The sequence below is a fragment of the Cheilinus undulatus genome, linkage group 17 (assembly GCF_018320785.1).
Source record: "Cheilinus undulatus linkage group 17, ASM1832078v1, whole genome shotgun sequence".
Lineage (NCBI taxonomy): Eukaryota > Metazoa > Chordata > Actinopteri > Labriformes > Labridae > Cheilinus > Cheilinus undulatus.
In genome coordinates, this window is record NC_054881.1 from 25,791,775 (window position 1) to 25,819,193 (window position 27,419).

Consider the following 27,419-nt stretch of genomic DNA (forward strand, 5'->3'; position numbering starts at 1 on the left):
CAGCACATGACAGGATGTGTGACATTCTGAATTTCAATACAGCAAAAATTAATCTGCATAATCTGCACATATTATATTGAAGCATGAGTTGGCAACACAAACCTTTTTAATGATCTAAGTGACAGTTTCTTAACAGTGTGCTGAGAGTCAAACAGGGAACCTATCAGTCTCACACAGATCTCATCCTGTTGTTTTAATTGTTGCAGCCAGTGTGATTCTGGTGTTTCATTGTTCTACCAAGTTATTAACCACAATAATCACATTCTGGATGCTTGAATATGCTCATTTTGCCATATTTAAAGCTCCATGCATGATTCATTTTCTACACTTGGATTCGGCGAGAGTCAGGACTCACTCTAGGCCAGTGGTTTTCAAACTTGTTCGCCAAAGGCACACCTAAGATAAAGCCAAAATCTCAAGGCACACCATATCCAGATCCAAATTCATCACAAATTCCATTGGCAAACCTAGACTTGCCTCGCGTGCCTTGCCAAACCGTTTGGGAACCCCTTCCCTACACAGGTTAACAGTCAATCACAGGGTCCACTCACATTCAAAGTCACTAGAAAAACTTTAGCAAGCATGTCTTTGGACTGTGGGAGTAAGCCAGAGTACCCAGAAGGTACCCACACATGCATGAGAGAACATGCAAACTCCACACAGAAAGTCCCTGTCAGACTGGGATTTGAACCTGGAACCATTTTTGCCAAGAGGTAGCAGCCCCTCGCTCTGCCATATTTACCACTGAATAATCAAAATCAAAGTAAATCCAGTAATGTTACACCACATAGCAGAGTGGCTTGTAGCACAAACCTTCAGCTGTAGGAATTCTGCAGGGCTAAAACATTACAAAAATGCATCATGTATGTTTTCTAATTAACATATTCATTGTTGTGTAACAGCTTGCTGGTGGATAAAATAGATTTAAGGCACCTCTGGTTTCATAAGAAAAGATTGGCAAACAGTCTTGTTCATAAAGGGCCATGCAGTTTCGGAGCAGGTCTGGCCAGAAAACAGTGTGCTAAAAGGGACAACAGCATGTGATAAATTTGACTAAAAATCAACACACCAATTATGGACCTTAATCACATCATAATAAATTCCTCAATGCTGACAGCCCTAACTAAAATATTTCATGCATTAGCCAAGAAGTTGTTGATAAAAATACAAAACCTGTAACCAGTTTGTGCATAAAAAAATAATACGGGGGAAAAGAATTGGATTTTACTGGTCAGTAACTTTCACATTTGTCTTAAAAATCAATATGAAAATAATTGTGATCAAATTCTGATGGTGACTCTGCCATTAATAGACTGTAGTATGATATTTTTGCCATGTTTCCAACCTTTCCTTTGACATGTTAATCTGCACTTGTCTGCCACTTTACGTCTAACAGACTCTTGTGAAACATGGATGTGATGGGTGGGTGAAAGGAGGTAGGGGGCAGGTGGAGCTGAAGGATGGAGGTGTGTCCATAGGTAGCATTTGTTTTGGTCTGAAAATCTGTTCAGTAAGCCTCTAAAGATGACAGCTACCAGTGTGACCTTTCCGCTCTAGTTCTGCATCCTAAATCTCACTGTCAAAGCCCAGCACAGGTATTTTATCCTTTTTGAACTCATCTGCTTATGTTGCAAATTAAGAGGCATGACAGACAGCTCAGAAGGCTTTGAGGGATGGTATACGTTTGGTGTAGCGAGATAACTATGGTAATACTGCCTGAGTCCCCGGGCTAGCAATCAAAACCTGAGTATGGAGAGACATCTTGAGAGCCTGCAGGCTGTTAAAGCACCTTTCCCTCTGTTTTTCAGTGAGGGAAAAGGAAAAAGCCTCCAAAACTCTTTGTCAGCCTCTGCAAAGCAATACAAAACCAGGAGCTTGGAGATTCAGATTTGCACAAATATGGAGAGCTAGCATGTCGAGCCAAGCTAGCTTAGAGTTCCTCAGTGGCTCGGCTCAAGTCTGCATTCAGTTTACCTCTGGTTGGCCTCAACTTGGGACGTACATTTTTGTTTTCAGTACCCAGTAGGAGTATTCTGAAGGCAAATGCCAACTCTAATCTGCATGAGCACATGGTGCAGAGAGGAAAGGTGGACAAAAGGCAGGAGAGAGGGAGAAAATAGGGAGCCAGAGTAGACTATGTACCATGTCATCACATTCATGCTTCATATGAGGCTGACAGGACAAATGTAATGCCTATGGACAAAATGAGAGCTGACAGAAAAGGCAGAGTGAACATCTATCATGTAGGAAAGACAAACAGAGGAGACTTTGTTTAGCTGCAGAAAATCCATGACGGAATATAAAATATTGTTTTCCTGGGTTTAAAAGGAGACTTTTATCAACTCAAATTAAAAATGGGAGCTGAAGGCGTCTTTCACCGGACCTCTAAACTTCTCCTGTCTTCCATTCCCACAGTCCAAAAAAGTAGGCTCACAGGACAGGGAGGCTTTGATGTTAGAAGACCTTTGAAAGACTCATGTCTGGCTGCCTCAAAGACCTCATACAGCCTTTTACTGATGCCCTGAAGTTTGCCTTGGGCCAGTGTGTTTTAGAAGACTCTTTAAACATGACTCTGGAGTAACTTTGGCAGCCTGGAAATTGATAAGGATACAGTTGAAGGACATTGAATCTACAGTTTACATCTTCATATAGATCTGCTGGTCTTCTGTATTTTTCAAAGAATTATCTTAACCTATTTTTTTTCTATTGAAGCAAAATGTGTTGTACCAATAAATAAAATTAAATACCTTGAATAGTCAAGACTTTAAGAGAATTTTAAATGGCCTAGGAAACATCTAAAGCACCATCCAATCAAAAGCAATCAACACTGCAACAGCAAGCCACTGTAGCATCACAAGCTATTGCAGAACTTTCAAAGTAAAAGTTTTAAGGAGTAAAAATACATCAAAGAGCTTATCTAGTGTCAGTTTTAGCTGCTTACTAAACAGACTGAAATTACGACTGCTGCCCCATATTTCCAAGAGAACGAAACCATCAGCATAAAGATCAATCATTTCTGTCTGGCTGGTTTTATGGACTGAATCAGCTGCTACAGGGTAGGAGTCAGTAAAGACAACTCACTGCACACAGCACAAACATTGTCTGTTTGCATTTCCAAGGCATACTGTAGATTCAAACTGAGGGACGCTTTTGACTGCTAAAGGTAAGCAGGAATACATTTTTAAACATGACAGGACACAACCAATTAGACAGATGTCACTTTGTCCACAAGAAGCACCACAGCTGATAAGAGGCAATCCGCCTCATAAGAGCTTTAATTATAAATGCAATGAAGTTTTTACATTTAGGATTGTTTTGGAACAAGTTTGATTTGTTTTTTAATTTAACCATCTATGTGACGATTAAGCCCAGGATCAAAACAGGTAAAGCAATGGGATCAGTTAGAATGAGGCGTGACACGACACAAACACTTAAAGGAATCAGTGTGTTCATGGGATTCTTTAAATTCCATCCATCCTATCTATCTATCCATCTATCTACCTATCTACCTATCTATCTATCTATCGTAGTTAATTGCAAGTTGTTTTTTTAAAAATGCTTCTGATCAGAGTACAGCTGTGTGGCTCTGTGCCAGACCAGAGAGACAAGTTGGGGATTGAATTTACTGTTTTCTGGCACAAATTTCTCTGTTATGATGCTTTTAATGACCCGTAGTCCACTGTGGATGACAGACTTTGGAAATTTACCTCACAATGAACAGAAAAACAGCATTTAACTGACTGTTAACTTTCAACGAAGGCAGTGACATCAGACTGTTCTGAGATAAACTGCTCTGTGATTTTATATCATTTTAGCGTTAGGGGGTCGGGGTCATTCCCCATCAAGACTGGTGATGTCATAGGCTCATATATTTGCCCTGTTTAAATAAAACCAAGCCAGGGAAGAGGTGAGCAACTTTCTAACGGTCTAGATAAATTCCGTCACACATAGATGTCAGAGTTTTCACGTTTACAGCAATCTTATTCCAATGTATCTAGTGCACAAAGTTTGGATTTTGCTTTACAGGGACTTTAAAACTAAATGTAAAAAACTAAGACAGAAAGCGTGCAGTCGGTTTTGACAAATGTAAAAATCAATCCGTCCGTCTGTCCGTCCGTCCGTCCATCCATCCATCTATCTATCTATCCATCATCCATTCATTATTATTTATGCATGTATGAATGACAGGGTTGGAAATGATTTTTTTTTTGCCCTCCTGCCACATCAGGAGTAACTTTAGGACTGTAGCATACCAATATTAAGTGTAAAGTTGACCTATGCTGTCAAAAAGGCCTACCCACATGCAAATGAGTCTGAAATCTGAAAGATTTAACAAATAAATAACCACAAAAATATTTAGGAAACAGCTTATTATAACATCAAACATATTTATAATAGGTAAGATTATATATTTTGGTAAATGTGATTTATGATGACTGATTGTCCTCCAATGACTTTATTTACTCATTTTCTCTATCTTCACTATTATTATCCACACACATTATATGTCTCGGTCTCCTCCTGTTGTCTCTATACCTGTGTGATCTTTTATCAACACTCCCAAGTTTATAAAGTCTGGTCAGTGAGCATGTGGGTTTGCTCAGCTCTGGTCATGAAGTCAGAGCAGAAGACCAGGACTCGGAAATTAAAATATATTCTTGTAAACAAGCTAAATAACATAAGGCTATTTAGCTTGTTTAATAAAGGGAGCATGTATGGGCCTGCTTGGTAGGACAGGTATCCTTAAATGAGTTCTGTTGTGATTTGGCACTAAATAGAAAATATAATGGTAGGGGAAACACTGCAATCAGCAGAGGTCAACAAATTATTTCTGTTACAAAGATGCAAAGTGCAATGAAGCTCTGGAGATAACCATTGACAAAAATGGGATATCTCTAGCCTTAAGCTCATATCGTGGCTCAAGCCACCTTGGTTTTCCATTTAGGCACCTGAAATAGCTTCATGGTGTCAAGATTTTATTTTTTTGCTTTATGAAAAAAGTGGCAAGTGTCTCAGTATAATTGTCTTCTTTCATATTGTTCTCTGAAATAGCAGGCTGTTACAGGGAAGGCATGAAAAGTGAAAGCATTAACTGAATCACAGAAAGATGTTGCTATGAAAACTATATACTGTCTTCCTAAAGAGGGGCCCACTGCAAGCAGTTCAAGTCATCTGATCCCTAATCATGGTCTCTTTATGTAAGATCTCATCTGTTACAGGAAACTATTTTAGTCTTGTATCAATTTTACTGATTTTGAAAATCATGTGTTCATCTTTCCTTTCTTCTCCCAATATTTGGTTGTCCATTAGTAGGAAAATAGCACGGCAAAGTAAAACATGTTATGAAGTTATGGAAAGAAAAACAAAATCAAACAACCTGAATGAATCCAACATGACACACCTCTTTGACAAGACACAATGTGAAGGCTTCAAGTTCAGAGGAGGCACAAAAGGCCTCTGGGTCAACATGACTCATCAGGGGATGCACCTCATGAGCAGCTAAGTACATACAGCTGGTCATTCTCTCCATCATTATGCAAAACATGACCCAGGTTTGAACCACCCAGGATAAAACCTGATCACACAAACAAAATAGTAGTCAAGGATCGATGCCAACAAACTCCTCAGTCTCCAAAACACTGAGAACTTCAGGCTCAAGAAGCAGCCCTCCAACATAATTACTGACTTCCTCCTCACAGCTGCATCCAAACTCTCCCTTCAAGGAAGCTTCTCCAGACAACTGGAGCCAAAACAGCCTTGGCTGGTTCTTCTGACCTCTGTTCCTCATCAATATATCTGCTTTTTCCCAAACTGCTGAACAAAATGGACAGCATGACCTCAGTCTTGTATATTTTAACAGACTATAAAAACCAATGGGGGTAGAGTTATTGCTATTCTATAGAGGTGATTCACTGTCTGGAGTGTGATAATTTAAATCTTTTTTGGCTGAAGAGCAGAGCAGTTTTGCCTTTTCTATTTATCATTATTATTTAGAAAAAGACACTGGCATGGCTTAAAACTCAAGGATTTTATTAAGTTCTGCAAAAGATATTTTATCCATTCCTCTGTCCACATTAACATGGAAAATGCATGTTTTTGCTTAGAAGCAAACAATATCTGAATAATGCATTGGCACAACAAAAAAGACTAATTGGCTTGGAAAATCTCTGTGTAAAACAGTAAAAAAACAACACCAAATAGTGTTGTGGTTGTTTCATTCCTGTTTAGCTCATTTAAAATTAAGGCAAAATGTTAAATATTCATCACACGGGAAAATTTTCCCTCCCCTTGCACCAGCAGCTTACTCCAAAGTTCAACAAATAAACCACAAGCATAGGGTTTCTGAAAGCAAAAGTTTCTCCATGTTGCACAACCTCACAGCAAACTATTTGAAAAAAGCTGAACTGGCATTGGACTTGCTGCTGCAGTAAGTGTACCTTTTGTGTGAGATGCCATACGAGGTGATGAAATCACCTTGCCTTGTAGAGACTCTCCAGTGATTCAGAATTGTTGTGAGAGTGTACAGTGAAGTAAAGTCGAGCTTTTATTGTGCCACAGCGTGATGTAACCACACTGACCTCTGGAATTTGACTTTACTTATACAAGGACTGCAGATCTTTGACAAAATGAGCTAGGTCAAAAGGAAGCTTGTGCGAAGGTTTCTTGAGTCATTTCTTATAATTTGCGTCTTTCTTATATCAGATCTATCGAAGGCAAACACCTCCATTATTTGAAAAACTTTTCTAGCCTGTTATTTCAGCTGTTTCATACGCATACAATGGAAACTCAGACAGTACAGACATGTGTCATTTGATGACTAATCCATTAATACTGCACAAACTTTGTTCATTGTTGTTGTTGCTCTGGTGTCTTGTCGCTAACCATCTATTTCTTTTCATTTCTCCTTCTATTCAACTTCCCTACCCCAATACAGCCTCAACAGATGGCTGTTCTGCTTGAGTCATGCTTTTGTTTGAGATTTCTGCTTTTTAGAAGTTTATCTTTGCAACATTTAAAGTAGAAGTCAATTTAACTGTTAGATAATTACCCAAAAGCCACCTTTTAAGAGCAGCCTCCCTGAGGCCAACTTCACCCCACCACCACCTTGCTCCAAAACTCAAGATGCTGGTAAAGAGGGAGAGTCCAGCTCTACAGTTTAACAAATTAGCAGAGGTGGAAAAAGCACTTCCGTTCTATAAATCTACTCAAGTAAAAGTAAAAAGTATTTCATTTAAAGTTTACTTTAAGTACTGAGTATTTACTGAGGAGTAAAATATGATCTTTCCTTATCATCAATAAAAATAACAGAATAAATCTCCAACCAGGTTGTTCAGGTAAAGTCCCACCTCTATAATAATTTAAAAAATACTCAGCAAAAATGACAGTGTGGATTTAACTAATACAGAGATTTACTTTAAAAGTGTTTATGTTGGCTCATACTACATATAGTTGATCTACACTTTTGAAAGTGTTGAATATTTTTAGTACAGTGGCTGCAGTACCTCTTGAAAATCTGTGGCAAGGTGGGTCTCCTCTGGAAAGAACAAAGCAGAGTCAACCTGATAGCAAGTCAATGAATACTGATGAAGAATATGCACTATGAGTCCTTAAGGATAACCCAAAGTCATCAGCTGTGACTCTAACTCAGTTGATAACTTCACTCATGGTACAACAGTGTCTCACATTAAAAACAACAAAAATCCACAGGAAACATGAGCAAAAGAACCCAAGCTGGGATCGCTGTATAATGGGCAACATCCAAACACAACTAGACATCTAAACACTGAACATGAACTCTGCCCACACTTATCTCCATATTTGAAATCTCAGTAGAAGCTCAGAACTCTTTACACTTTTGAATTAACACTGGTTGATAAAACCTTTCAAACAACTTCAACCCTGAAGACCATTTCATTTAGAATGGAGCTAAAATGACACTTTGAGAGTTAATCAAAACTGAAATGTTTAACACTGAGAAATCAACACTGCAGTTTTTGAGGTGGAAAAAAAAAATACATGAGCATTTGACTTGAGTAAAAGTAGTTAAAACTTAAGTAGAAGTAAAAGTAACTAATTCAAAATCTAATCAAAAAAGTACAAGTACCCCCAAAAACCTACTAAACTACAGCAATGTAAGTAAATGCATTTAGTTACTTTCCAACCAGTGCTCTGTGTCAGTGCATGTTGTTGTGCTCTCTGCCTCCAAATGTGGCTAAAATCCAAGTACAGTTTTACAGAAACACTCCCTCTGATACACTTGATACACAAAATATGCTAGGCTGTGTCAAACAAAGAGACTGCTACAACGTTATGATTACTTTTTGAGTGTTTTCTAGGTAAAACATGCTGACTAGTCTGAAATTCAATTCTTGTTTAACTGACAGGGCAATAAGTTGTTATGGTAACATCCCTAAGCCAAACTATCAATAATTTGTCTAAAATTCCCAAACAGCCCATGAAGTAAGATTAATCATTAAAAAAGTTGTGTTTAGTACAAACTCTGAAATGTAGTACGACTCTCAAGAGTGAAACTTCTTCCTGATATCTCCTGTTTGCTGAGTGAGCCCAAAAAGTGTTGTGTGTGTTAACATGCTTATCCACTGGAGGTTCATGAACAAAGCCCGAACTCGCTGACGTAGCACGCCTCTCGACTTGCAAAAATGTTCAAACGAGAGCGACCACGAGCAACCTCATGGCTATGTTGCCTCATGTTGCATACAAATTCAGTGACAGAAACACAGACATAAATATTTAAAGTGTAAAACTCCCATTCATACCCTCAACAGAATTTTTCCAGTTGTGGTCGCTCAGAGAGTAAAGCTGACCCATTTCATTTTATGAACCATCTAGTTTAATACAAGCTAAGGAGCATTAATCACAAATAATAATACATTTCATAAGAGACTCATTTTTTGATGTTTTTACAGATTTAAAATAAAAAAGAATATTCTCTATTGCAGTAATACAAAATGTATTCATGTAATAGAGACTTGAATTCAAAGAATTACTAAACCAGAAATCAATGAGCCTAAACACTTCAGCAGAGAAGCTTTTCTGTTAAATTTTGCTCTGTCCTATCGTCCTTCCTGTTCTAACTTTGCAGTTTGTTTACTGTTTCTGGATTCTGATCCTGTTGCAATAGTCTGTCCTGTTTTACAGCATTGTTTGCTGTTTGCTATTCTGTATTGTCCTGAAATTATTTATTATTGTCTACTGTATTACAGCCAGACATCATTCTAGGAATATGGAGTGAAACTGAGGGCATGGACAATACATGACCTGAAATACAGCACAGGGTCGGGTTCACAACAAAACTTTAAATTACACTTTTGGAAATGTTCTATAAAATCAACATATTGGCACATAATGTAGCTGAAAGAGTGTATATATAACTTCTCTCTCTCCATACATTTTCATCATGCTCTCTGGTCTTTAAGGGGCTGTAAGTGCACTTTCCTTTACAGCTTTCACTGCTCTCCCCTACTAAGAGAAGAGAGAACAGAGTAAACATTAACTCTTCTGTACACGCTTTTTCACAGCTTTTTAAAGTCTTGACAAAACAAAAGAGCTTATACTTGGCTTAGACAAAAAGTGTTTACCAGCATTGTTGTTGGCAGAACTTTGTTTTTTAAGGCTCTAGATTCAAAAGAAATTGTAGAAGAAATATTTGGTAAATATTATGGAAGAGTCATAGGCAAAATGAAAAAAGCAGAAAATTTCTGTTTGGCTTGTCGGCTCAATGTTAAGATGGAAAAAGTACTGACTTTGATTTGGTCTTCTTTGGTACTTGTCTAACCATACCATCTACTTACTGTCCTACTTCTAAATAAAAACATAATACTAACATTAACATCAATAAAGGACAATGAAACCAGATCTGGACTGTGCTCTGTGTGATCTGACTGTATCAAGTTGCTCTAATAAATACATGTAAGTCATAAGATAATAGATAATCAATTGAAGGCTGTCTCTAGGTTAAGAAAAAAGCAAATGCAGGTGATTACCAATCAGAATACTTCCTTTCAATGTAAGACAGTGTTATGAAAGCTAAAGAGAGATATGAAGTGTGGAGAGTGGAGAGGCATCAATGCGCAGAGGCTGCAGCCTATGCTGCACTGTTTATAAAGCAAATGCTAAACAGAGCTTAGAGGCCAACTGGAAAGCCTAAGTGGTCAAAAAATGTGCAAGTCAGAGAGTCCTTCTTTAACGTTTGCTTATTCTCACCTCTTTAAATTCTGTTTTTTTTTCGCTTTTAGACAGCTCATTAAAGCTCTCTTTGGGCGCGCAGATGGTCGAGTGGTTTACGGCGCACACCATGTTTGCAGGCAGCCCGGGTTCGAATCCGGCTTGTGGCCCTTTACCATATGTTTCTCCCCTCTCTTATACCGAATCTATCCACTGTCCTCTGCTCTCTAATAAAGGCATGAAAAGGCCAAAAAAAAAAATTAAATAAAAATAAATAAATAAATAAAAAAATAAAGCTCTTCAATGATAAAGCATTTCTCTGTGCTCATAGATAATATAGGAGATGTGTCACATTTTGCTGTTATACTTATTCACTAACACACGGTTTAATTGCTGCTATTGGTCAGTTATAGTTGCCAGTGGATAGGGATGGGTACCTTTCACATTTGAACCGGTACAGTACTGATAACCGGTACATGTGAACCAGTACACAGCAGTACCCATTTTTGGTACTTTTGTGTGTGAATATGCAATAACAAACGTTATTTCATTAATAAAATAACCTAAAAAGTTCTGAATTTTAGAATGTATTTCTCAATATCAACATTATCAAAAAACATCAAACGCCATTCTTGATATAAAATCACAAGTGTTTTCACAAATTACTCCAACATGGAAAACCCAAACTTCTTTAACTACCCAGTGTTTTTTCTTTATATTGCAAAAATTAAAGCCCAGCCCAACTACCTCCTATTTCTCTGATTACCCCTCTTGGAAAAATGTGTGCTGGGGTCCATGGAGGGTGAATAATAAATAAATAAATAAATAAATAAATAAATACAAGTATTATTTTACAAAAAAAAGTAAACAAACTACTTCTACCATGAACTACATGTACTGCACATCTTATTTCCTTTACTTCTTTTCATTACTCTTGTGCATGCAATGCTGCGTTCATGTCCGGCATGAAAAATTGACTATTCTTCCACTCTCTTCCAGTCACAAGGATGTGTTAAGGTACTGAAACATGGTACCGTTTGATTTAACATGAATCGATACCTGGGACAACAGAATTCAGAACATTCTTGGAAAGCAGAATTTTAATCTAAGTGAGGTCATCCTGGTTAACCAAAGGCTTACTATCGTCAGTGGTAAGGAAGGATTTTGAGTTAGTCATCGCCGCAAGTAATGAAGAGGCTGAAACAAAGGGAACTGTATAGCTGAGCGTCTTAAATACCGATGCAGGAGCACAGAGTGAAAGGCCTACGCCGAGCAGAGTTGTAGTGGACTTCAATAAATCTACCAATGACCAATCCTCAGATAAAGTTGGATCGTAATCAACACAGAATCACGTTGGGCAGAACGGCATGGACCACTTGGAGCTAATAGCAAGGGCTCTGCCTCTCTTCCCCCGTAGCTGGTTGTTATTGCTCGGGGTGTCCTGGCTAGTTAGCAGAAGCAGTCTTGGATAAGCCATTAATGAGAGGAGGACTGGACCAAACTATCTGCTGTGGAGCTTTTGTCCTTTTGGGACTAGTCTAAATAAAACAGGATGGTTGGATTTACAGCTTTAGCAGAGGTTACAATTATACCATCATGAGGAATGATATTGGACAACTGACGGTAAGACTCATTTTTCATTTGAAATGTAGAGTTTTAACGTGATGTCCAGTTAACAGAGCACTGGTGAGTTATGTTTGGATGCTTCGTTGTTGTCGGTGGAGGATGGTATTTGGCTGTTGTAAGCTGCTAAGTTATGGTAGCAGCCAATGTGCCAACAGGCTAACGGTGCTAATGTGAAGCTGTTATTGTTTATGAGTTTAACGTAGGTTATATTGTGTAACTGACTGTGTGTGTAAGGAAAAGCTTGCAGCTTTCATTTTGATACTTTAAACCACTTACACAAAGAAAAATACGAGAAAGTCTTTGTGCAGTCATTCCCATGGTCTAATCATGTGTGTCTACCAGTCTGTAATAACAGGGTAATAATTACTCAGGTTTACTGTCAACTTGGTTTCTACTCCCTCAGTTTTGGGTCAGGTTTGAAAATAAAAATGTGTCCTCAGTCTCATTTAGCGCAGACTTGTATGTATTGATGTATCACAAGATTTCAGATTTATGGGTTTTGCTGCTGTTAATGCAGCACAATAATGTTAAAGCAAATGTCCAGCAGTTGTTCTAAATGGCCAGAATCCTTGAGGACTGCCGGTCATTTTGACCAGGGACAAAAAAGTCCAATGGAAACTCTGATCCATGTGTGGCACCTTTACACTTGACAAGGAAGTACATGTTTTGGTTGTTTGCATAGAGTTTTCCTCTTTTAGGGAGGAAACTTTGTCAAGGTGGTGTTTAAGTGAACAAAGTAATATTACCATTATTTTCATTAAACACACTGCTATTCTGAATGTTTTACATGGGTTGTCAGAACTCATGTGTGATGCAGTTGGGATTGGCATGCACTGCAAGAACAGGCAGTAATGGTCAGAAATCCAATGGGAGCAGGCTGAATTGGGATAAAGAAGAGAGTTCAATGCAGGGCTCTAACTGGAACCCCTAAAAGTGAAAATGCTGTTGGATTAACCAAGGATCACTGGTCTTCAGTAAGTCATTTTGTACATGCACTCTTGTACGTTGATTATGTGCAGTGTACATTAGGGATGCACGATCCACTTTTTTTCAGTTCCAATCAGATTCTAATAAATATCTGCCGATACTGATTCCCATGAAATATATATATATATACATATATATATTTTTTAAATTATTATTATTGTTGTTGGTATAATGTGTGAGGTTACATGAGGCTGTAGTAAACCACCAAGCTCCTCTTATTAAAAAGCAAAAAAAAAAATACAAAAAAATGAATTGAATTTAAATGTATTCCAAACAAATGTATTTGAACTACTACTAAAAAATAAATACCAACATTATCCAAAAAACAATAACAACTGAGTATAAGTTATAAATCCCTGTCTTTAATGAACCTCCTGCCACTAGAGACCGCTGTAGCTTCAGTTGATGACCGCAGCCTTCCTCTCTGACCCTTCACCGGATTTAAACAATGAGAACCTCCGTGCAGGCTAACCTGTTAGCGTGTAGAGGGAAGACCGCAGTGCGACAGTCTTTCAAAGTAGTAAATGGAAATGAAGTGGTATGTGAGCTGTCGAGGGTTAAGCTCATTTATGACTACTCACCCGAAGTGAAAAGAGGCCAAATATCAAAGCACGATATTAATCTGCAATGAGGAACGAAGGCGGGCAGCACTAGCTTTCGATACTAGCGCCGCCCGTTATCAGGCTAACGTCACACCCACTCTTATTTGTGTTCTCTCATCTTTAGACTAGTTTTGACTATTCTCAATATAGATTTACGTGTAATCTACTAGGTAATTATACTGCTAAGAACATCCTAATACTAGCTCAGTTACACACAGACTGTCTCGTGTTAGACTGCGGTGCGTTCATGGTCTACCGCAAACTGTAGGATGGATTTGGATTGGTCATTTTGATTGGCGCTGTTAGTCATATATCTGATCTATTAATTATGTCCATATTGGACCCGATATCAATATTGGATTGGATCGGTCCCATCCCTAGCGTACATCAAAAAAAAACTTTTTCGCATATGCCCTTTCTCACTTGATAATTATATTGACCATGATTGATTTATGACATCAATAAAAGGGTAAAACTAATTTTTAACTCATTGAGTGCCACTGACGTGTATATACGTCATTTAAAAACCAACGCTTGAGTGCCATTGACGTATATATACGTCAAAGTGTTTTTTCGGTTGCTGGCTCCCTGTGAGTAATTTTGGGGCTTCCGGGATACGTAGTCGGAACACTACAGTCTGAAGAGACAGTAGATCAGAGGTGTAGACCCTGGGGTCAAAGAGCAGAGCGATTGTTACGGAGGTAATCTAAGCTAAAAGTTCTAAAAATAGACGCTGGAAAAAATTTTAAACTTTTGCCTGAGAAATCGCTTACTCACTGAAACCGACACTGAACTTAACAACAGCGAATCCAGGGATCGGCGCTTTCATTCATCTGCCTCAGCCGGCCAAGAGGATAAAGAATGTCAAGAGGTCTCCCCAGTGTGTCGGAGAAGTAAGGCAGCCTCTCACCAGCTGGATGCATACAGCGACGACACTTCAAAGACAGATTTTTCCGACCCAGACTCTGAGGAATGGCTGCCGAGTGAGCGGCGCGGATCTTGTTCTCTGTCCCAGAGCAATTTAGGTAAGTTAATGTTAGGAACCCACTGGTTATTCAGCCAAATTTATTGAATAAAACCATCACTCATGTGCTCCTGTGATTTCAGAAGCAGACTTGAGAGAAGAGCAAGCCCCATGCAGTTCTACAACACCGTCTGTTGGCAGAAAAAGAGGTAAGAACAAAAAAATTCTAAATTATAGATTCTATATTATATATATAAAACATATTATATAGCTATTATATTACTTCTATAATTTACAGGTATTGCCAGGGGACACGCAAGCAGGAGAGGATGTGGGCGTATGGGGGGGTCCCGTGGAGGCCGTCCAGTTCCAGAGTGTGAATGGCATGACAGTGACTGGAAGCATTGTTATTTATTTTACAATAAAATAACATTTGTAATACAATTTTCAGATGTCTTTTATGTCATTGAAGGCAAAATTATAACATTCAAATCACTGTTTTGCTTGATGGACTCTATTTCACAAAAATGCATTTTTCTCAGCTTTCTAGAAAAAAAAGTGGTCTTTTTGGTGACACTAGCCTCTATTCGACTTAGACTAAAATCAAAAATGGAACAAGGTGCAAACAAACATTTTTTTCCATGATGAAATAGAGAGTTTCTTCTTTCATTTGAGCTATTTGGTGTTTTCAGAGTCATAGTACAAAATATTCTGTGGGTCTTGAAAGATGACTCAAAATGGCCAAAAACGCTAGCACAAGCCACTTTCCATTTTATAAAAGGGCTGGCACTCAATGAGTTAAGGCAGGTGTATTATCATCCAATTTTTCAATGTGCTTTCCATTGTGTTGCTTCCCCCTCTCTAATAAACAACAAGGAATTCTCACAGAGCACATCACAGAGGCACACGCGCAGAAAAATTGAAAGTCATGAAAAATTCACCTGCTTAATGATGCTTTTGTTTCAGCTGGAGCAATCAATTTGCAGAGGCAGATTGTGGGCAAAACGATAATTAGCTGAAGCAATCTGCTGCCCGTCAAAGCAAAAACAGCACTTCAAGACCTCCACCTATTTGATCTCACTGAGAGTTCATTGTATGCAGCTCCTAATGGACCCCAGCACCATCACTCACACAGCAGGAGGGGGTGAACTGGACCGTTAAATGTGATGCTTAATATTCCAACATTCACCATCATCACATACATTAGGAGATGGCCTTGGTGGACCCAGATTTAAGGTCCCACTGAGAACAATGCATTGGGAAAAGGGAGGAGGGAATTAGAAGAAGCAGTTACTCAGCTGTGGATTTGTTTGATACGGCTTATTTTTCAAAAGATGATTACAAAGCTTGACAATCTGCTGAAGAACAAACATTCAGCTTTTACCTCTAGGGCTGACCTAACAACTTCACATCTTCTCAAGGGATCCCCATGCTTTATAAAAATCTGCAAAGAACAACAGTTTGTGAATCTGATAGCTCTGTGTGTTGCAAAGCTTAGCAAGGCAGAAATTGACATTTACATTCTTACAAGCAAAACAATATGTAAGAAAAGCTACAAACATCAGCTAAAACCCCTTAGAGACGCTGATACTTTTCTGAGGGAGGGGGAAGTTTAGAAACAGCATCTAGATGATGCTGGCAGAGTGGCAGAATGGTAGAGAAGACAAACTACAAGGCTTAACACAGCGTAAATAATCAGTACAGGAGCTGAACCTCACTAACACCACAGAAGAAGAGAAGACTTCTACAAGGTCTGTGGCTATCTTCGGGGAGCTGATTAAAGACATTTTGGGCAGCTTTTTTTCTGCAGCAGATTTAACGGTTAAAAATAGAAGTCTGTGCTTGCCTTACAGATGAAAAAGTTTGATGCACTGGATGAGAATTTCATCCTTTAGGGGATTCATATGACGAAAGAAAGAAGAATCCTTGAAAGATTTTTTTTTTTTATATCAGATCAAATCGATCTTTTTACTTCACCCTACATTAAAGGCAGCACTACTGTAATAACCCACAATGGGTACTGTCATCCTTCAGCATCCATGAATTATTTATGGATGGCAAAATTAGCATTATGTTTGGATTTCACAGTTAAAATCAGATACAAGGAATGAAGTTTGAAATTTACTGTTCAGTTGTAATTCATCATTCATTCAGTCATTTACTATTAATTTGTCTGTTTAATTTGTATTGTGCCTTAAAGGTTATATCCTAATAAATGTGAATATTCATCTGGATAAAGGCAGACTTTTTGGCATAGAAAAATACATTCCAGTCTTATAAATAAGGACATATCTCTGACCACTCCCTCCCTCCATCCCTGCACACATTAACCAAACCTACGTCTACGCAGCTGTTACTACGCACCCCTCTCCCTCCATATCCCCATACACACATTCAAACACACACACTACAGCATCCTCTGCTTGTCCTGTCGCTGCTGCCTGCTGGGAGGTCTAATTGGAGCAGATTGAGCTGCTGTCCTGTAGCATATGGCTCACAGCGCTGACAGCGCAAAACAAAGGAGGGAGATCCACGCAGGTCCTGGCCCCATCTCGCACCCACCAGCTGGGACAGACAGCCCCACTGTGATAAGCACATGTGCATGGACACACATCGCTTTTGAGCTCCATCTTTCAGGTTGAGGTTTAATTTAAAACAGGAGTTCAAAACACATCACAGGGTGATGGATTATTCTGCAGACTTTCTTGTGAATAGAACAGTTTAACAAGAGTAAACCATGCCAGCCTGGCATAATAACTGACAAAATGCTAAAGGCATTTCAAACTTACAAATAAAGATGAAATTATTAGCCCCCTGATGCTAACAGCTAGTTGTGTCTCCTTTCTGCAGGATAAGAACCTCCAGTCATTTGTTGTAGTTTTCAAAAAGTCTCAGACACAGCTCTTGGGGAATCCCAGCCCATTCTTCTTTGGTGAATCTTTCAAGCTCCTCCAGATTTGTTGGTCCACTGGCATGGACCTTGGTCTTCAGTTACCCCCACAGATTTTCAACAGGGCCTTTTTGGTCTTCTGGAGGTAGTTCCTCACCAGGAGAAACAAATGTTTTTGGATGTTGTCCAGACTAGGGCTGGGCAATTAATCGAAAATTAGATTCAATTGCAAAATGGCCTGCTGCAATTTTCAAATCGCAGAAGGTGCAATATTTCTTTTAACTGAAATTTGTGTCAAAATACCAGTTTAAAACTTTTTTTTGCAGCAGAGATTGTTATGCATTACATATCATGCTTCATTTTTGTAGGTTTTTCTTAATATTTACAAGAATGGCACAAAAATGATCACTCCCTTTAATAAAACAATTCATATCCAATATGCAACAGGAGTAAAAATAATCACAATTCGATTTTTTGTTTTCCAAATTGTTCAATCCTGGTTTAGTCTTACATTGTGTTGGTTATAATGTAGAATAATTTAGTGCTTGTGTTTATTGAAAAATACATAAGATGTGGAGCTCGAGAAATAATCGCATATCAAATCGCAATCACAATATTGGGGGGGGGGGGGGATGTAATTAGATTATTTACTGAAATCATTCAGCCCTAGTCCAGACCCAGTTTTGCTGCTGACTGCTTGAGGTTTCCTTTCAAGATCTTCACATATCCTTCTATCTTCACAATTCCTTCCACCTTTATTAGATTTCCGGTTCCAGACGCACCGTTTCACTAATGGGACGGTGTTCTTTGGGTTAAATGTCTCTCCCTTCTTTGTCCGCACATGAACAACGTCTCTACGGCCAAAGAGCTCATCTGACCCAAGCACACGCTTTCAGTATGCATAATTTTCTCCAGGTCGACTGGAGCATTCTTCAGTCTTGAAGAGTTTTTCTTGGTCTTGGGCCATTCCTAATCTGGGCTCTTGTGATTGTCTTCTTTGAGACTACAACTACCCACTGCACTAAGTCATTTTCTAGTGTTCTGGTAGTTGTTCTGGGGTCTTCAGACACATCTCACACTAGTTTTCTTTCCAGAGTCTATGAAATCTTGGGCTACCTTCCTCTGCCAGGCTTGTTCTGTACTCAAACCCTGAATGAAGTTTTTATATTGACGGTAAACTGGAAGATAACCCTCAGTTTTAACTTGATTTTACAAGCTTTGGACATTACAAATTAAAGCACATCATTACACAATGGCTATGGCCCAAGAAGGTCAGTTTAAAAGGGGGAAAATAATTTTGACCCTGGTCGTTTTTGTGAAATAATTCTGTTTCTGTGTGCAAAGCACAATAATGTAAGCATCCAAAATAAAATTGGGATGTTTTGAAAAGATGTGTTGATAATTCCTTGCTCTGTTTAATAGCATTTGGGAAATGATTCAACATTCAAGTTTAGTTACTATAATAACCTTAACGGGAATTGCATGGAACGGTACTCAAAGAATAGAATACTTCATTATCAGTGTCATATTCTGTTGTTATTGTGTTGTGTAGTGTTGCTTTGCATCGTAGCATATTGTATCTTATCCTATCGTATCAACTTGGTAAAGCTCCATGTCATAAAACAGTTTGGAAACAGCACAAAATACTTTCTAGAAGCTATTCTGTGAGTGATTGGGACAGAGCTTACATAATAGAAAACATGTTTGTTTTCCACTGCCGATGGCAGCAGAGTTGCATGGTAAACATAAAACAGAAAGTATTTTGAGGATCATGTCTAATTGCACGTTGTATCAGATAGGAGAGGCAATGGGACACAAATGCAAACCACAGGTTTCCAAAAGTTATCAAAGAAGTATAACAACTAAATTACAAGTGATTAATGGGAAAAGGGGGAAAACAAAAGCAAAAGATGACAAGCCAAAACCAAAAACTCCTGTTACCAGGCTGACCTTCCTCACAACACTGCATTGTATCTTCATGTGTGCTATCACATTCATTGTGTCCTGTTGTGTTGCAAACGCATCATGATGTATTTTACAGAATTATATCATTATCAAGTTGACTGAGATTAATGCAGTGTAATAGTTTGGAAACAACTATTAAAATCTTACTAAATAGGTCCTAGAAGCTTTTATACAAGCAAGTAGGACTGAGCTAACATATTTAGTGGATGTTGTTTTCCTGTATAATGGTGCTGGCAATCACAAAGTAACTCAGAAAACATGTATGGAATCGTATCGTACAAAGTTGGTTGGGTACATACAGTTTGGAATAAGTGTTTTTACAAATCAACCTTCAAATTTTGGTTTAAAAGTTATTCAGCCAGCTCTAGAGAGTTTCCTCTGTCCTACAGAATTAAAATAGTTTGAAAAACTTTTTCTGTTTAAATATTTTACTATACAGTGGCAATTCACATGAAAACATCTGCAGTAGCTGTAAACAGGTGCTTTAATCAATAAAAGTTGAAGACATTCACACATCTACACCACACACCAAAGGAATTCACTAGCCACGCACAACATAATGCACAATAAACTAAGAATAATTCAGCAATGCCATACCTTTTAAGACACGGACACAAGACAGAATTATAGACATGAACATGTACAGAGAGAAAAGAGTTAAAGCTGAATTTAGAGCATGTCATACATTGATTAATATTAGGGATGCACTGAAAATTCGGCCACCGAAAATTTTTCGCCGAAAATGGCCCAAAAGTGCATTTTAAAAGTCTTTCAGCCAAAAGACTTTTATCACCAAAAGAACAAGGCCGAAACACGATGTCCTGATGACGCAAGCAAAAATCGCAGCCAGCACGCGCTTGGATCAGTGGTTATCAAACAGGGGTACGTGTAGGTGAAGGCACTCCAGGGGGTATGCAAGATTTTAAAATACGTGCTGGCTATTTAAGAAAAATAGCGCCTTTCTTTGCACTTCAGGAGTGACATGATTTTGCGAGTATATTACATTCTAAAATCACATTTGTGTCTGCGGTGTGTTTTCTCTGTCCTCTGATAAACAGTGATATTCACTGGAGCAGAAGATAAAAGGTTTCTCCCTCTCTGTCCTTCACTCCGTGCGTAACGTGGCACTTTTACGCACAGCCAGGAGGTCAGTGCCATTTTGTTTCACTGTTTCATTCACTGTGCCAGCCAAGTTTGTAAGAGGAGGGACTGACTTTTCATTCATTCTATGTCAAATATGATCAAGGAGAGTTATAATATTGCACAGCTGAGGCTCGCTGTGAGAAGAGTTAACTCCCCCATAGCGCACAGATTGGCTCACCTGTTTGTGTTCCAGACTGGTCAGAGGAGTAATTTAGCTGGTTGATCCGGAGCATTTATAAGTCGTATGTCTGAGGTCAGAGGAGACTGTGTTGGTAAAAATTTCACTAAAGTCCCGGTAGTTTAGAAACAGCTCCAGCAGTGAGTGGCGCATTTATGTTCACATAGACATGTCGGGGTGCCTATTGCCTGTCTCCCTCTCTTCCAGGCTAAAAAAGAGGCAAAAACACAAGAACTGACTACAGACAGATATGAGAAGAGGACAAACATCAGGTGGTGTTGGAGAGGAGCACATTTTTGTTCCTCTGTCTGCCTTAAAAATCCGCACCACCACCATGTGTGCTCGTCAGAACGAAACTTAAATATCCGCAGAAAAATCGCGCTGTGAAATGATGTTGCTGGTGTGGGAGCTTGCATTGATTTGCTACAGGTTCGAAATGTAAATATTTTGTGTGGATAATTTGCAAAAAAATGTGTAGAGTGTAAGGACCTTAAGTTTATAAGTTTAACTGGAATTAAAATTTTGTAGTCTCTTAAATTTAATCACCCTTAAACCCCGAGTCTCCCCCATGGCAGAATGGTTTGACCCACAATGGCACATGCCTGTCAATCACTGTATTCACAATCTCTCCATTCATAAAAAGGTTCATGATTTATTTTTTGTGAATAAATGCTGATCTGTTACTAAGTTCATGATTTCAGTTTAAGAAGAGATCTTTATTATGATCCCAAAAAGGCCTGCAGCCAATCAGCATTTTGCACACTTCTGGGTTTAAAGCCTTTCCACTCACTGTTTTCAATAGCTACATTAATTTGAATTCCCACATTTAGTGATGAGAAGATGTGCCATGAATTTAGTCATGCATTTTTAACATTTAAAATTTTTGAAAAAAAAAAAAAAATCTAATATTTGTAATTTGAAAGTGTTTATCAGTTACAAAGTTTGATAAATCAGACAGCTGTCACAGCACTCTTTAATGTCTTTCTTTTTGGCCAAAAAGCTTTGCGCTGTTTAGGGGGTACTTGGCTGAAAAAATACTTCACAGGGGGTACATGACTGGAAAAAGGTTGAGAACCACTGACTCAATGTATACATGAGTGGGGTCAAGTTAAACATTTTATTTTGAATTTTATTCTATTTTATACTGTGCATTGTTGGAATGCCAGTGCTTAATAAATACTTACATAATTTTGTAAATGATTTATTCTTTGAAGCATTAATATTAATTTATGCAATTGCATTTGAATTTAGTGAGGTTAGTACACAGTCATAAACTCAGGGTTATAGGTAATCGATATTCAGCTTGGATCAAAAGCAGTTAATGACTCTTCTTTTATACAACACTCAGATTTTAAAACAGGGGGCCTGAAACTTTACTTAGACCAAAGGTTGAGGGACTAAGCTGCAACACTGATCACAATACAGAGTTTGAAGGTTGCAAACAATCACATAATGATGACTCATTATATCTGATAAACTGAAGGAGACGCAACGCCTCTAAAAAGGTGAAGTGCAGGATTAAAGTATTTATTCCCTGCAATTTGGTGTCAGATTCACCAATTCACTTGCTTCATCATTGAACCATTTCAACTGTGTGACATTATCTCGCTGTCCTCTTATCTCCACTTGTTCTTTGGCTAATCAACTTACATTCATAATTCCCTCATTATAATCTGAAACATCTCTGCGAGGCCAGTCATGACGTAGTGTCAGTGAATCAATGCACTTATTTTGCTTTAACACTTAAAACTAAATGAGGAGAAACAGGGAGCTAAATTTTTAAGCACATACAGCTCTTTTTTTTCTTTTGAAATGTTGGGGTCAGTCTGCACAGTTAATGATATGATTAGCCGTTGAAAAATAATCAAGTTTAATATTAAATTTAAAAAAGGTTATGGAAACCAATGAGCTTACACCAGAAGCTGAAATAAGCTGGTCTATTTAGTCTACTTAACGATAGAGTCAAGGCTGAATCATTAACTGCATTTTTCTCTTCATGAGAAAAAATGTGATGAACTACGTGCAAAGGATGCCTGAGATGTGAAAAATTAATTGCAGAAACCCACACAGACTTTATACACTAAAGCTATGTATTGTTAGCAAACATGTCCCTGAGTTACAAAAAATGATATTGACAGGGACATTGGCTTTAGCATGATGGATGAAAAAGAGCCATTGTCAGCAGTGGCCTTCAGATTTGCGGTGTGTTTATACGGTGTGTTTATGCGTACCACAACTACGTCAAGGGTGACACACAACACATACATTTTTTTTTCATAAGTATCAGCAACATACAAGCATACTCAACATTTTTGTGTTCATATTTTACTGTTACTGTCTGTCTGTGTGTCTGTCTTGATTTGCACACCACACTACAACATTGCTCCAATCGTCCTAGATACATCTCAGAAGACTTCTTGGGTTCACCGGTTTGAAAATAGTGCCATAAACAAATCAGAAATATGTACAGATGTTCTATAAAATCCTAAAATGTCACCATTCAGGGAATTTTCCTGTGGTATGAAGTGACTGTGGGATGTTAATGCTAATAGAGGGCACCAGAGTAATATGCAAAGTGTGGGTGATTATGTGGCAGAACTGAGAAAGCTGGTGCAGGACTGTAACTTTGGTGATTTGTTGACAATGATGTTGAGAGATTATTTGATCTGTGGCATGAAGACAGGATACAGCTGAGGCTGCTGTTGGAGGACGGACTGACTTCTGAAAAAGCAAACATGTTTGCATAAGGAATGGAGGTGGCAAACGGAGCCACTGTTGATTTACATGGTATAAAAGAACCTGGTAAATGAAACAGAGCAGTGGGGTTGGCGAACAAGGTCAGCAACACATGACAAAGGTCCCAGCTGGACAAAAGAAAATGCTACAGATGCGGAGGAGAAAACCACCAGGCAAAAGACTGCAGAGAAAAGTAGATCATTTAATCTATTCACAAGTCACTGATATTACTGAAGACTATCTAAAAAAATCTTCATTGTGACATATGGCATTATGAATTTTGGGGATGTTTCACAAAAGGGAGAGAAATCAATCTTGTCATTCAAACCAGGATACTTTGCTGCTTTTCATTGTACGATCCAGGAAGTGTCACTCTGGAGTTATTTCAAACACTGCCCTCCTTTGTTGTCTTTTTCTAAGACCTCAAAGAACATCTAATGGCGTTGCACTTTCAAACCCACATGATTATTGTAACTCACCACAGGTGTGCAAGCCACTGCTGACAATGGCCCTGATGAAGACCAAGATAAACTGAAAAGCACGGACTATTTTTAACTATCTTTTGCCAGGTAAAATAAAGTAATATGAGCCTACAAAAATTCCAGTGTGCCCTGGGTTACATTATAAAGGGACAGCTGCAGTTTGTGGCATTTGATTTAAGGATGAATGAGCACATAATACCCAAAGTTTTCAAAGAGCACATAATATTCCAAATACTTGCCAGACTTGCACTCTTTAAACTAAGGACAGACGTCAGATTTTCATGTTGGATGAGGAGTAATTTCAGCTGGGGGTCAAAAGTAAATGTTTGCAAAACCTCTTAACTCATCTGTTCATTACTTTTGTATAGGGCTGCAGTAATAGATTCTTTTGTAGTCAAGTATTCCATCGATTCTTCTGACGATTAATTGAGTACTCCAACAAGAAAGACTGCATTTTTTTAATCAATCTTAGAAGTAGAAGTAGTACTAGACAAATGAGAAAAGAAGTTTGGTCCTTTAAATGAACTACCTCTTTATTAAGGATTGGTACTAACAGGTACTCTAAAGAAAATATATTTTAAAAAGTGCAATGAATATCTGACGACAGCTTACATTTTTTTTTAAGTTACAAGGAAAGGAAGTTACATAATTACATAAGATTATGCCATATTTGGGGTTTAAGGGATCCTCCACCAGGAAATTTTTGGTGCCAACTCTTTATTTCTTTCATTATAGTTCATTTATTTTCCAGTTCGTCATTGAAGTAAAGGGACATTTAATCATTTTAACATCCTCTAGTTTATGCATGAATGTAATATTTTACATTAAAGCAAAAATAAAGCTCCATCATTCACACAGCAGTCTGATGATGTCTGAAAGGTGAACCTCAGATTACAGGAATATGGTTGTTTTTTCACAAGGGTGTTCACTTTTAATTTTGGACATTTTTGTTTGTGAGTTCATCTACCATAAAAAATCTGACCTTTTAAGACCATCCACTGACATGGAGAACACATTTTAAGGGATAAAGCTGCTTCTGTGACCTGTTGAATCCTGACTGTATGATGATGAACTTTAACCTATTTAGCCTCTCTCTCAGTCACTGTCTGTGGCAACAGCGTGTTTCTAGTTCATTGGTGTCAATTCATTATCAATATAAGTCTTATCAAATTGTTCAGGATGCTGATACTTTTTGAAAAATACGCTGGAATCAAGACGTCAGTGCGCTGAATTTTAGGTAACATGTGCACGCGGACAGAGGGGGAGAGAGAGAGAGAGGGAGGGAGGGAGGGGGAGAGAGAAAAAGAGGGAAAGCACCAAAGCAGGACTTGAATCGTGAAGCTTAAAGGGTTTCTGTGAAACTGTCAGGTCAATCAGAAAAGTTTATGAAATTCCCTGTAGTCTGCAGACACAAACTGAGCGCTGCGAGTCATGCAGGCAGCGCATAAACTCAGAGATCTGCGTAGGTTCACCGGTGCAGCCACTCATGTTGGAGATCACTGTTTAGCCCCCCCCCGGAGGGATGTGGGCAAACACAACACCAGCAAACAGGAGTTCCCGCTTGCGGACCCTGGTGAAGTGCTGCCTTATTGCTACCCATCAGTCCACACTAGAGCCTAACTGATATGGGATTTTTGGAGCCAATGCCGATATTGGGGGCTAAAAAAAGCCGATATCCGATATATCGGCCGATATCCACTATACTGACCGATAACTGATATATCAGCCGATATATGAAATGAGAACATTGATATGCATGACAGTACATGAACACAAATGTCAACATGTGAATGAACAGTTGCATTTATCTTTGTTTATTTCACAAAGATGCAACTTAGACGACGTTAAAATGCTGTAATACTCGCTCTAAAACTTACGTGAAAAAAGTAGCAAGCTCTCCTTGACGTGCCCTAACAGCGTGTTTCCGCAAGGACACTATTGTCATGGGGCACTAAAGTGTAGTGTTATATTGTTTTATAAAGTCACAGCTTACCATGGAGTAAAAAAAAAAAAAAAATACAGTTTCTCCCGCTGTTTCTCTGGTCTTAAGCCCTCTTCTCTGCAGCTGAGAGGGACTGCTGCGCGTGGACTGTGCTGCCTGTGAGTGCTTAGGGATGGGGAGGGGCCCACGGCAGCACCCAGTGCTCACTGAGAAGAGCAACAACGATCCGTGCTTTCGTGTCAGAGTCTCTAAAACTCTTAAATAACACCAGAAAAAGTCACTAGATTTGTTGCTAGTCGCTTTTTTGAAAAAGGGTGAGAGAGGGGTCTGCTGCACTCGCTTGACTGTGAGGGGGGCCAGGCACTCGGGCTGATTTCAGCAGGGACACACAGGAGAAGAGCAACAGGAGAGAACGACAGAATCCCCGCGCAGCAATAAGGTTCATATATATTGGCTACATACTGGCCGATGTTGATTAATCTGTGATACGCCATAATCGGCCTGATTAATCGGCCTGTGGATCAACTGGTCGGGCTCTTGTCCACACAGTTGACTTGTGAGAGCAAATAGTAAGGGAAGGGGGTTCCTTCATCTTTTGTTTACTCAGAATCATTTTGGGCCCCACCTACCTCAGAAATCCGTCACAAATATAGACAGAATATATGGCAAAGCAAAAGAAAAGTAATGAAGTTGGTGCTATAAAATGTGATGGGACAAAGGAAAGGTTTGTCAAACTTTTCAAACATTCCTTACTGTATGATTAGTCATACAGGGACTACCACAACTGATTGAAAAAAGCGCAGTGATGTATTTTTGGGTAATAGCACACTGTTTGGAAAGAGCTAGAACCTTTCAAGATCTCGGAGGATGATTGGACCAACTGTCCGTCGCATTCATGACAGACCAATCAAAGCAACAAAGCATATGGCGTGGCACAGACACTGAGGATTAAACTACACAACACAAGCTCAACAGAAAGCTGTTGTCTTTATTCACTATCGACTGAGCCATTTGGTAAATCAAGCTCTCGCCAAAATGAGTCCGGAGAAAAGCAAAAACATCTTTTACACCAAAAAAAACAAACAAGAAAAAAGTTTTCTGTGAGGTTCTTTGCTCTCATTTTGATAAAGAAATGTTCTCCTGTTCAAATAAAACTTCCCCTTTAGTTTCATCCCCACTAATCTCTTGCTGTCATTCTCATTCTCCTCAAATGACAAAGATTGCTCAGGTCATCCAGGAACAAGCATTTCCTTTTCAGTCATGAGGTGGATCCAGCATGAAGCTTTGCAAGCTGGATCCACCTCATGACTGACTTGGAATCTGGCAAATATATGGATACTGCAAGGTTAACAGCAATACTGAACAATGTTATTGCCCGTCACATATATCCCATGTATCATGCAGGCCAATTTACAAACATGGAATCCAAATAAAACAATTGCAAGACTTTATGTAAGGATTATTCAAGGAAATATTTCTGAAAGCATGTCTACAAAATTTGTGTAACAAAATCAGGATGATTTATTTGGAGGCTAGATTAAAGAAAAAATAAATTTGACATGAAAAGGCCCATAAAATGAAAACTGTTGTTTCAGGATGTTCCAGCATCAAATAAAGAGCTGAGTTCAATGCGCACACACTTTAACTGAGCTCAGTTTCTTCAGTACATTGCACAAGATAATACACACACAACCATGAATATCATGCAGTGTAGAGGAA

At 38.6% G+C, this 27,419-nt stretch overlaps 1 protein-coding gene across 1 annotated transcript in view; it reads right to left on the reverse strand.

The window, feature by feature from the left end:
• LOC121524667 (matrix metalloproteinase-17-like) overlaps positions 1-27,419 on the reverse strand; it is a 149,922-nt gene that overhangs the window by 34,272 nt on the left and 88,231 nt on the right. The window lies entirely within an intron of this gene.